Here is a 10,376-nt window from a genome sequence, read left to right on the forward strand (position 1 = left end):
CTTTGGTTGGCATCCGAATTGCCAGCACCAGCGCTCTTGTGCATTGGGGTCATTATTCAGTAAAATAAGGGTGACGAACACAAGCCCAGAGGCATCCCAGCTGTTGATCAGACACCGGTCGGCTCCTAAGTGACCAATAGGCGGCTGCGCCCAACAAAGCGCTGATTCACATCCGGGCGGGATTTAAAACCGCGCGAGATTTCATCATGCTGCTCAGAATGGCGGGCTCTGCTTTTTTCTGGAATTCGCTAATTAATATTTTCAGACCGTGGTTGACCGTGGGTAACCGAAACCGCAGAGAGCCAAACCGCAGGTAAGGGGACGGCTGTCCTTGTAAACGGGACAAAGGAGGCCAGGAAACAGACTCTGTTGGATGCTTCTGACTGGTTCTGAGAATAGCTGTATGTGGAGTCCAATATTTAAGGGAAAGAGCCTGTATCTGGATGTTGAGCTCTCGCTCAGTCTCGGAGTACTATTTCCATGTGCAATCTGTCGGGCGAGCTGCTCTCAGGTGCTCCTTTTCAAGCACAGGACGTGAGCAGTTTCCGCAATATCCACCAGATGGTACCTTCCTACCAGAAATTCGGTTTCAGGCTGTGGAACTTCACGTTGCTTTTCCGCCCCGCAGACGAGCTGCAGAAATCAGACGCCTGCCCGGCTGCAGTCAAAACGCAGAAAGCCGGAAAGAATGAATCCCCGGGGGAGTGGGGTAGGCTAGCCTACAATATTTTTATTTCCGAGAATATGGAACAGAAGTCGAGTGTCCTTTTTGTGGTGGGGCAGCGCCTTGCCGAGTGTGGACCAGAGTCATAGAGAAGGCCACGTGTGAGGGGAGGGCTGCGGGGTGAGCTCCCCCAAGAGGACCTGGCTATCCGAGTCCTCCCTCGGTGATGCCTCTGTGGTATCCCACCAGTTGCTAAACACCTCGCTGCTGGCGTTTCTCTGACATTATAACCAGTAGCCCTGGTTTTTAGTTTAAAAAAAAAAAAAAAAGCCTTTGTTGGAGAGACTTCTTGTTTGTTCAACACTTTGGATTCTAAGACCTGAGCTGTAATCCCCACCCGCAGGGTTGTTTAGCATCCCTGGACTGGGGAAGGTCATGACGTTTACTGCAGGGTGACGATCGTGTTCTGGTTTGCCTGGTACTTTCCTGCTTTTAGCACTGAGAGCAAAGCAAACCCAGATGGCCAGTCATCCTGGGTGACAGAAATGTACACCCCGGGGACAACACTAGACCTTCACACACGTTCAGTGAGCTGGGCGGCTGAGTGGGGCAGTGGGATAGTATTTTCAAATTATGAGTCACTTTACTGCTGGTGTTTTCTTAGCAGACCCCCTTTGCCCCGTTTAGCCAGTGAGATGCATGTCAGGAAGTCCAGAGCTCTGCAGAAAAGAGTTCTTTTCTTGGCTTTTGAGTTTCAGAAGTTTAGGCCTAAAAAAAAAAAAAAAAAAGAACCGAGGAGCTAGGGTAAAAATAACTTTATCACATACCATTTAAATCACCTCTAGAAACTCACCCAAGCTCAAATGTATGTTGTCTATGTCACACTTGGCCAAATATTTTCTATTGAAAAATTGATGTCACTACAAAATATGAAAGCATCCTTAAATGTTAAAAAAAAAAAAAAAAGTGTAGGCCTTCCCCGATAGACTTGGGAGCATAGGTAGTAAATAGACACAATGATCTCAGGTTGGGGAGAGAGAAGGCACTGTTGGGGGTGAAAAGAGATGGGGTGCTGGTGGGTCTGAGCCCAGGGAGGCCGCGTTGCTCTCATCCACCTTCAGCCATGTTCCCAGAGAAGGGCTGGGCTTATGGGACCTCGGGGTGAGGACCTGAGCCCCTGGGGGGTGGGAGGGTCTCAGAGCAGAGAGGGCTGTCCCCTCGCCCCATAGCAGAGGGCCAGAAAGACCCAGGTGCCTTCGAGAGGCATAGAACCAGCAGGGGAAATCCGTGGGCTGGAGGGCACCTCTCAGAGAGTGCACTGAATTGCATAGTGTCTCTTCCAAATTCACATCCACCTGGAACCTCAGAATGTGACCTGATTTGGCAGTGGGGTCTTGCTGATATCCTCAAGTTAGGACGAGGTCATACTGGATTAGGGTGGGCCCTAATCCAATAGTTTACTGTCCTTAGAAGTAGAGGAACATTTGGACAAGAGCTGCACACGCAGAGAGAAGACAGCCACACAAAGATGGAGGCAGACATGGAGGGATGCAGCCACAAGCCAGGGAACACCAAGAATTGCCAGCGACCACCAGAAGCGAGGAAGAAGCAGGGAAGGATTCCTTCCTAGAGCCTTTGGAAGGAGCATGGCTCTGCGGACACCTCGATTTCAGATTTCCAGCTTCCAGAATCGGGAGAGGATAAATTTCCGTTATTTAAAGCCACCCAGGTTGGGGTTCTCTGTTTCGGCAGCCCCAGCAAACTCATCCTGCCAGGAGTGAGGATGGTGGACGAGCAGTCAGCGTGGGTCACACGTGAGGGGCAGGTGGAGTGAGAGAGGCCCCTGTACATGCCAGCACTGAGGCCTGGGTGGGCCCGACTTGGCCCAGAACGTTTGCAGCCAGAGTCCTGAACTATAGGACATGATGTTTCCCACATCACGGAGAATGAGGCTTGGAACAGAAATTGAATAAGAAAAAAGTAAAACTTACTTTAAAACTTTTTTTTTTTTTTTTTTACTGCTTGGGTTTGTAAACTAAAATGTAATACTGATTGCACACCCATTCTCTTATTTAAATCTCTGAAAAGTAAGGCCCATTATCCACATTTGATAGTCAAGGAGCTGAGCTTACAGCATCAACTGAGACTGCCGAGGGGTCTGTTGTGGCCCTGGGGCTCAGGCCCACCTCTGCCTGCCTGCCGAGCCTTCCTGCCTTTCCTTATCATTCCCCTGTTTTCCTGCTACTTGCCTGATATTTTGACCAAACTGAACCGGGCCCTGTGCCCTACACACAACCCTGTACTTTCTGCTCGAGCCCTCGGATCAGGCTGTATATTTGTTGAATAGGTCCTTCCTTTCTTGTTTCCTGTCAAAACCCTACCCTTTATTCCAGGCCCAGATCATGAAGCTTTTCCAAGTCTCCCAAACCAGCTGTCATCTCTTTTCAATTCTGGCAATCGTTTTGGAGCATCTTTGCAGGCAGCCTCCCTGCATTTCATATTCCTTTGTGTGCCTATGGTGCCCATGGCAGGTCTCAGTGCAGACCTACGGATTTGTTGGATGCAATCATTGCTAAAAGTAGTGCAGTACCGTATTCCACGTGCACTGTGGCCAGTACCTCTTGGCGTGAGACCGAAGCAGTCCTTTATGATTTGGGAAGTCACCTCTGGCCCTGGCTGCGCTGATCCTGTGGACGGAAGGCTCTCTGTTATCAGGAACAGAATATCGTAGGCACTTACGTGTTTGACCTGTGACTTTCCAGAAAGGTGAGGGAAGAATGAGCATTTGGGACCTTCTGTCTGAGAACCTGGTCCACTTGCTCTGGGGGTAGCCCTTCTGGCCTCCCTGATAAAGCAGATTGGGGTTGTCAAGCCCCTTTTTCAGCACCTCACTGACTGGCTTTCATCTCACAGCTTCCTCTGCTGATGCCTGAAATCCTTGAACTGGCTGCACTCATCTGTGTTCCGGAATCAGATCAGAAGGCCAGTTCTTCTGGGCGAGAAAAGGAGTGATTTAAATGTTCACTGAGCTGCTGGTGGCAGATTCTTTCCTGAGAATGGGTTTCAACTAGGAGGTGGAGGTTGGGCAGGGAGAGAGAGGAGGGCCCTGAGCTGACCCGCTGACCAGGGCCTGCTGGGCAGGAAGGAAGCAGCAATGGGTGGTGGGAAAGAAGGCTGGGGACCCAAAGGTGAGCTTTATTTCTACCTCCTTTGTTGTCCTGGGCCCTGTCTGATTCTACGCGAATGGATCTCTGACTTTTGATTTCAGAAACCCAAAAAGTAATTTTCTAAAATCATTTGTGAACACCAGAAAGTTGCCATTATTTATTGGATTAAATAGGAATGTTAACAATAAAAAATAGCCCTCTGCCACATATAGTTGCCATCATTTCATAAAAGAAAGATTTTAATGATAAAACATGTACTGGGAAAGACAATCTCAGAACAAAGCGTATTCCTTTAAATTGGATGAATAGTTTTATAGGGAAAAAAATGATTACCTCTCTCTGTCTCCCTTTGCTGTGGGCCCAGGAAACTGTTGGCAGAGGCTGGCATCCTGGCACCAACTGTTTTTTGAGAATCACATCCACCCCGGTTCTGAAACCCAACCAGTTTGTAGTTCAAGACACCATGCCTCCACCTGGTGGCCAAAAGGAGTAGCTGTAGCAGCTAAAGGGCTCTCACAATATATTTAGGGCCGTGTCCTGTTGATTGTGTTCTTATACTTATTTCACCCACCATGCACTAAGGGTGGGGCTATGTAGGATAGGGCCACATGAAGATGAAGAGAGCCAGGCCCCTACTATCAAGGAGATTTCCTATGACACTGACGTTTCAGACAAAAGTTAGCGAAAATGTTTGGATTTGTGTGTTGAAACATCAACTCCCCAGCAAGGTGGTTTTACTTCATCTCTGGGTCCAGAGGCCCAGGGTAGTCACAGACACCTCTGTGGTGGCATGCAATCGATCTGTCAGCATCCGAGCAGTCCTGTGAACTAGGGCCCATTGGCCACCTGGTGCTTTATCTCCATCTCTGCCCGGAAGCCTAGGCCCACAGGTGCTGAAGAAGCTGGAAAGAAACAGCACAGACAAAAGTGGCCGTGCTGTTTCCCACAGGACATTCCTGCTCCCACCTCCTTGGTGTCTAAATCCTACTTATCAGGCCATCCCCAGGTCAGGCAAGCCTACCTTTCCCACGAAGTCCTTCCATGCCTCCTCCAAACCCACAGTGACTCCTGTGCCCTCAGGACTACTCACTACCATCATTTTCTCTTATTTTATTTTTCAAGTAGACAGGAGATTTCTTGATGGCTGAGGCTGTGTTTTATCAGTTTTCTCTCCATCTCTGCTTCTCAAATGACATCCCAGAGCTTTCAATTTTCTCTTTTGTTATGCAGAGGAGCTGCCGGCTTCCTTTCAAATATTAGAACTGCACTTAGCCTAATCAAAATATTTTGTCATCAAAAATGAGAAATTAAGTCAATTTAGGCCATTTGGCTATAACAAAAAATCCCCAAGTCTCTATGGCTTAAATTAAGTTTTTTTCTTCCTAATTCTACACGGCCCATGTAGGTCACTTGGGGGTAGGGTTACCTGAATTAACAAAGAAAAATACCCAGCTAAATTTGAATTTCAAATGATCAATCTTTTTTTGTTTAGTATGTCTCCAAAAATGCATACTAAAAGTTATTATTTTAATTATTTGAAATTCAAATTTAACTGTACATCCTGTATTTTATCTGGCAACTCCACTTGGGGGTTACCTGTTGAGGTTCTTCTGTTGCCCTGGTGATATCTCAGTCTTGGCTTCCTTATTACGTGAGGAAAACGTTGGCAGGACATTGGGAAGGATGAGAGGATGGAAAGGGTGGTACCCACAGCTCATTCTAGAAAGCAGAACTGAGGTTCAGGTATTGAGTAGATTAAAGATGGCTGCAGATTCTTTGCTATTCATCCCCTTGAATGTAGAGCATCCTTAGTGGTCCAACAGAACCACTAGACCAATAGAATGTGGCCTAAGTGACACTGTATAACTTCAGGGCTTGGTTAGAAGAAGCCTTGAAGTTCCCACCTTGGTCTCTTGGAACACTACCTCAAAGCCCCAGCTTACTTTGTAAGAAGTCTGACTACCTTGAGGCCACCACGTTGGCATAGTTACGTGTAGCTGCTCCAGTTGACAGTCCAGCTGAGCCCAGCCTTTCAGCCATTCACACCAAGGCCCCCCAACTATGAGTGAAGCTGTCTTGGATCCTCCAGTTCAGCCTAAATATCACACCGTCTAAGTATCACAGCCTGATCTCAGTTGATGCCACGTGGAATTGAAACATCCACCAGCTAAACTTGGCCTGAATTCCTGACCCATAAAATCACAAGATATAATATGGCAATTGTCTTAAAGCCACTAAGATAGTGAAACAGATAATGTACACTTAACACTCACTCCTCGGTGCCTGATTTCCTTTTCTCTTTACCCAGATCCTTCATACTGCATGCCTGGATGCTATAACCAGATTTCACCAGTGAGGAGGTGTGGTTAGCCTGGGGTCTTCATCTTCAACAGAGATGCTCCAGATAAACTCTTCTTTCGAGCAGAGTTTGGGCTACACCGCAGGTACAAGTTTGTTGTCAGCTTAAATCCAACAATTAATCCGTCCAGTGTTGAGTGAGCATCTCCATGGGGAGGGAACTGTGCTGGATGGTGATGGAAGAGGACCCTCACTGTATATATCGTGTGAAACAGCTCACTGTGGTTTAACAAGTGCACTCATATGCTTAATTAATTTGTTTCTTACCATTAGCTTATGAAGCAAATATTATTTTATTACACAGACAAGTAAATCAAAACCAGGTCACACAAGCAGTAAGTGCCGGAGATGGGATTTAAACTTAGGCTTATCCACCAATTATTTTCCACAATGTGAAAGCCTTAAAAGACAGATGCAAACCTTCATTTTACAAATGAGAAGATTGAGGACCAGTAAGAAGATAATATCACTGCTGTGCTTTATTACTAACCATGAATCTCTGGCTGGGAACACTGCAATCTGGCCCTAAAGGCTCTCTGGAGTGTAGACCAAAGCTGGGTTGAGTGAGTGTCTTCAGAACTGTTGCTTTAGGGGGGACAATGGAGGAGATGGTATCTGCACTGCCCTTTCTTGTATGTTCCCAGGGAACACGAGCCCGTGGTCATTGTGTTTAGCTCCTGGCTGGGGTGTGTGGGAGCTATCACTTGGCTGATGAACAGCTCATGGGTCCAAAGTGCTGGAGTGGTAGCGTGAGCTCTTCTCTGGAGAGAACACCCTCCCATGAAACCATCCATCCCTGTGGTCCAGGATGGGCCACAGAGACAGTTTCATCTTTGCTCCAGAGCATGGAAAAGTAGAGGAACAGTGAATTGGTGGGGCTGTTTGTGGATCGTAAGTCACTCAAAAGACCATCCCTGGCTTGTTCTGGATGTCTCGGTCTGCCAGGGTGGCCATATCCAAGTCAGCATCCATCAGCAGCTGGGGACACAAACTGTGTACAAATAGAGAGGGATCCTGTGTGACTTGGACAGGAAGTCCAAGTGGAGTCAGGCACTCTAAGTTGAAGTGTCTCTGGAGATTATTTATGAAGCGCTTTGTACCCGCAAAGTGAATTTCAATCATTTATCATCTAAAAACACAGTATCACTGTAACATACAAATATTTGTGTCATGGCTGATGACCCAAACTTGAACTCCTGCCTGTAAAAAGGGAGACATTGTCATGCACTTGGGATCTATTTTTAATGCTATTGTGAAGGAAGATCAGGAATTTTAGAAACAAATATACGAGTCTTGATCCAGACCCATCATTACCATGCAAACCTGTAATTCTCTTGTGTGTCACTTCTGAAAGCTCTGGCTCTTCTGTGGGCAGGCAGCAGTAAAAGGTGGATCCTTCTAGATGAATCTCTAGTAACTCTTTCCTCTGTATTCCACAACAAGGTGATTTGCCTTTGTGTAGCCCTTTGTGTTCGAGATGACCAGATGACTGGGATGATGGTGATTTTGAATATGTGCATGGCTGAGAAGACCACACCAATTAGTTTTCATCTAGAGATTAAGGTGGGCACTGCTTTGCCTTGTGGCAGTTGAAGCTGTTTGCAAAACCAGGGGCTGATTGTGGCTCTTTCTGAGATTACCAAGAAGACTCCAAGAAGCTGTGGCTACATTTTTTTTTTTTTCCCTCTGACTGTTCAAATGATCCCATTTACAAAAGACTTTTCTCCTTAATCTAGCTAATCTCTTTAATTGTCTAAAACCCTACTTTGTTTTTTAGTTATAATTATTGACCATAGGGTCTAAAAGGAATTTTATAGACCATCGGGTTCAGCCCTCTTATTTTACTCATGAAGAAACTGAGAATCGAAAAGGTTGAAAGGAAGACGAGAATCCAAGTTTTCCAAGTCTTCCTTCCACTCTGTATTTCAGAATCTTGTGCTGTTGGATGTAATTAAATGTGTTCCCCCAGCTCCACTGAATGGTTTTTACCTTGGACTTTTCTACATTCCACAGCGTGCCTTGTATAGGGTTCATCCCTAGCACAGCCAATTGGTAGTTGACTGGTAATGGCTGCCAGGAGACCTGTGTTGAGGAGTCAGTCAGGCTGGCCCTCTGTCACTGGTCAAGTTTCTCCCCAAATGTGACCTCTACCAAGAGGACTTGACCACCCTAGCTAAAGTACCTTTCCTCCTCCCTCTTCTCAGCCACTCCATCTCCTTTCCTTGCTTAATTGTCTTCCTCTCACCTCTCATTATCTGAAATACCCTTTCTTGTGTATTGCCTTCTTCTCCCAGTAGAATATAAGCTCCAGTAGGGCAGGGACTATGTTTACCTTGTTCACTGCAGTGTCTCCTGTGCCAGTTAGAGTGCTGACATGTAGGAAACACCCAGTAAATATCTGTGGAAGGGATGGCCAAGTGCCGTAATTGATTAGTGATGTCTGCCACGGGCAGTGGATGTCAGTGGTCAGCTTTTGTCATCACAGGATTGATTGTTAATAGCCAACCAATTCTGGATGCAAAACTGGTTTCCTGGGCTTCCCTGGTGGCACAGTGGTTGAGAATCTGCCTGCCAATGCAGGGGACACAGGTTCGAGCCCTGGTCTGGGAAGATCCCACGTGCACGGAGCAACTAGGCCCGTGAGCCACAGCTACTGTGCCTGCATGTCTGGAGCCTGTGCTCTGCAACAAGAGAGGCCGCGATAGTTAGAGGCCCGGGCCGCCGCTTGCTGCAACTAGAGAAAGCCCTCGCATAGAAATGAAGACTCAGCACAGCCAAAAATAAATATATAAATAAATTAAAAAAAAAAAAAACTGGTTTCCTTCTGACATTCAGCTTGATTCTAGTCCATCTCCTGATGACCAGTTATTAGGTACTCTGGAAATAGGAATTTATCTTAATCACTAATTAAGAATTTAAAAGAAGGCACATTTTCTGCTCTTATCCCCTTTTCTCAAAAGTATAATAGTGTCATATTCATCATGGAGCATCTATGACGTAGCACAATTCCTCACACAATAAATATTCACTGACCGTTGTGTTTTTTCAATGTCATTTTTTTTAGAGAGGTTTTTTTTTTTTAAATTTATTCATGGCTGTGTTGGGTCTTCGTTGCTGCACGCGGGCTTTCTCTAGTTGCCGCGAGCGGGGGCTACTCTTCGTTGCGGTGCACGGGCTTCTCATTGCAGTGGCTTCTCTTGTCGTGGAGCATGGGCTCTAGGCAGGCAGGCTTCAGTAGTTGTGGCATCCGGGTTCAGTAGTTGTGGCTCGTGGGCTCTAGAGCGCAGCCTCAGTAGTTGTGGCGCACGGGCTCTGTTGCTCCGTGGCATGTGGGATCTTCCCGGACCAGTGCTCGAAGCCATGTCCCCTGCATTGGCAGGCAGATTCTTAACCACTGTGCCACCAGGGAAGCCCTTCAATGACATTTTGAAGGGATTTCCAACTTTCCTGCTGATCTAGAATAGCTGCACCAGAGACACACTACATAGTACACAGTACACAGTGCACATTGGTGTGACTGATTGAGACCCAGGTGTGTAAAGCCATGAGCAAAGTTCAGGTAAATATCCAAATTAAACTGTCCTAAAGTAGGGTGAGCGGCATTCATTACCTTATCACTGAGTACTGGCTTTTCTCATCCATCCCCTCCTGGAAGTCAGTATCTGAAATTGGCTAGTGTGAGGAAGGAGAGATTTGAGAAAAATAAAAGACCAAAGAGAGAGTTAGTGCTTAAATATATTTGGAATTCATCTCTGTTTCTTTTAATCTCTTTTTAAAGAAAGGTGGTAAATATGGAAACATTTATAGCAGGTAGAGGTTTTTGGAAGTTGGCTCCTTTTTAACCCAATCCATACTGTTGTTTCATGTGAAAAACAAGATATGAAGCAGTGCCCTGGTAAATCTGATTTAGTATTTCCTAGGACTCTGGGGTTGTATACCATATACTCTCCTAAATCTGATGGGGTCAGTATGACCTGACATTTAATTATTTGCATAGACTATTTAAAATTAAAATAGCAACAGGCTCAGAGTTCTTTTCAAGCTTTAATACACTCTCCTTTTAAAAATATATTTTTCATAAATTACTGTGCTGTCTGGCAGGCCATCACATTCTTCAGTTTCTGTAATAAAAGGGGAATGGTGCTCTGGGGGTGGGGAATGGTGCTTTGGGGGTGGGGAGTGGTGCT

General features: G+C 46.2%; 1 long non-coding RNA gene across 1 annotated transcript in view; it reads left to right on the top strand.

Annotated features, from left to right (window-relative positions):
- The first annotated feature begins 276 nt into the window (after window positions 1-276).
- Window positions 277-10,376, top strand: part of LOC114896992 — a 94,692-nt gene continuing 84,592 nt past the window's right edge. Inside the window, exons 1-2 of the long non-coding RNA XR_003793977.1 lie at window positions 277-313; window positions 6,140-6,275. This is a non-coding gene — a long non-coding RNA (uncharacterized LOC114896992). The remainder of the gene's footprint in view (window positions 314-6,139; window positions 6,276-10,376) is intronic.

This window comes from Monodon monoceros, unplaced genomic scaffold, assembly GCF_005190385.1.
Source record: "Monodon monoceros isolate NGI ecotype Baffin Bay Population unplaced genomic scaffold, NGI_Narwhal_1 Super_Scaffold_16, whole genome shotgun sequence".
NCBI classification, from domain to species: Eukaryota; Metazoa; Chordata; class Mammalia; order Artiodactyla; family Monodontidae; genus Monodon; species Monodon monoceros.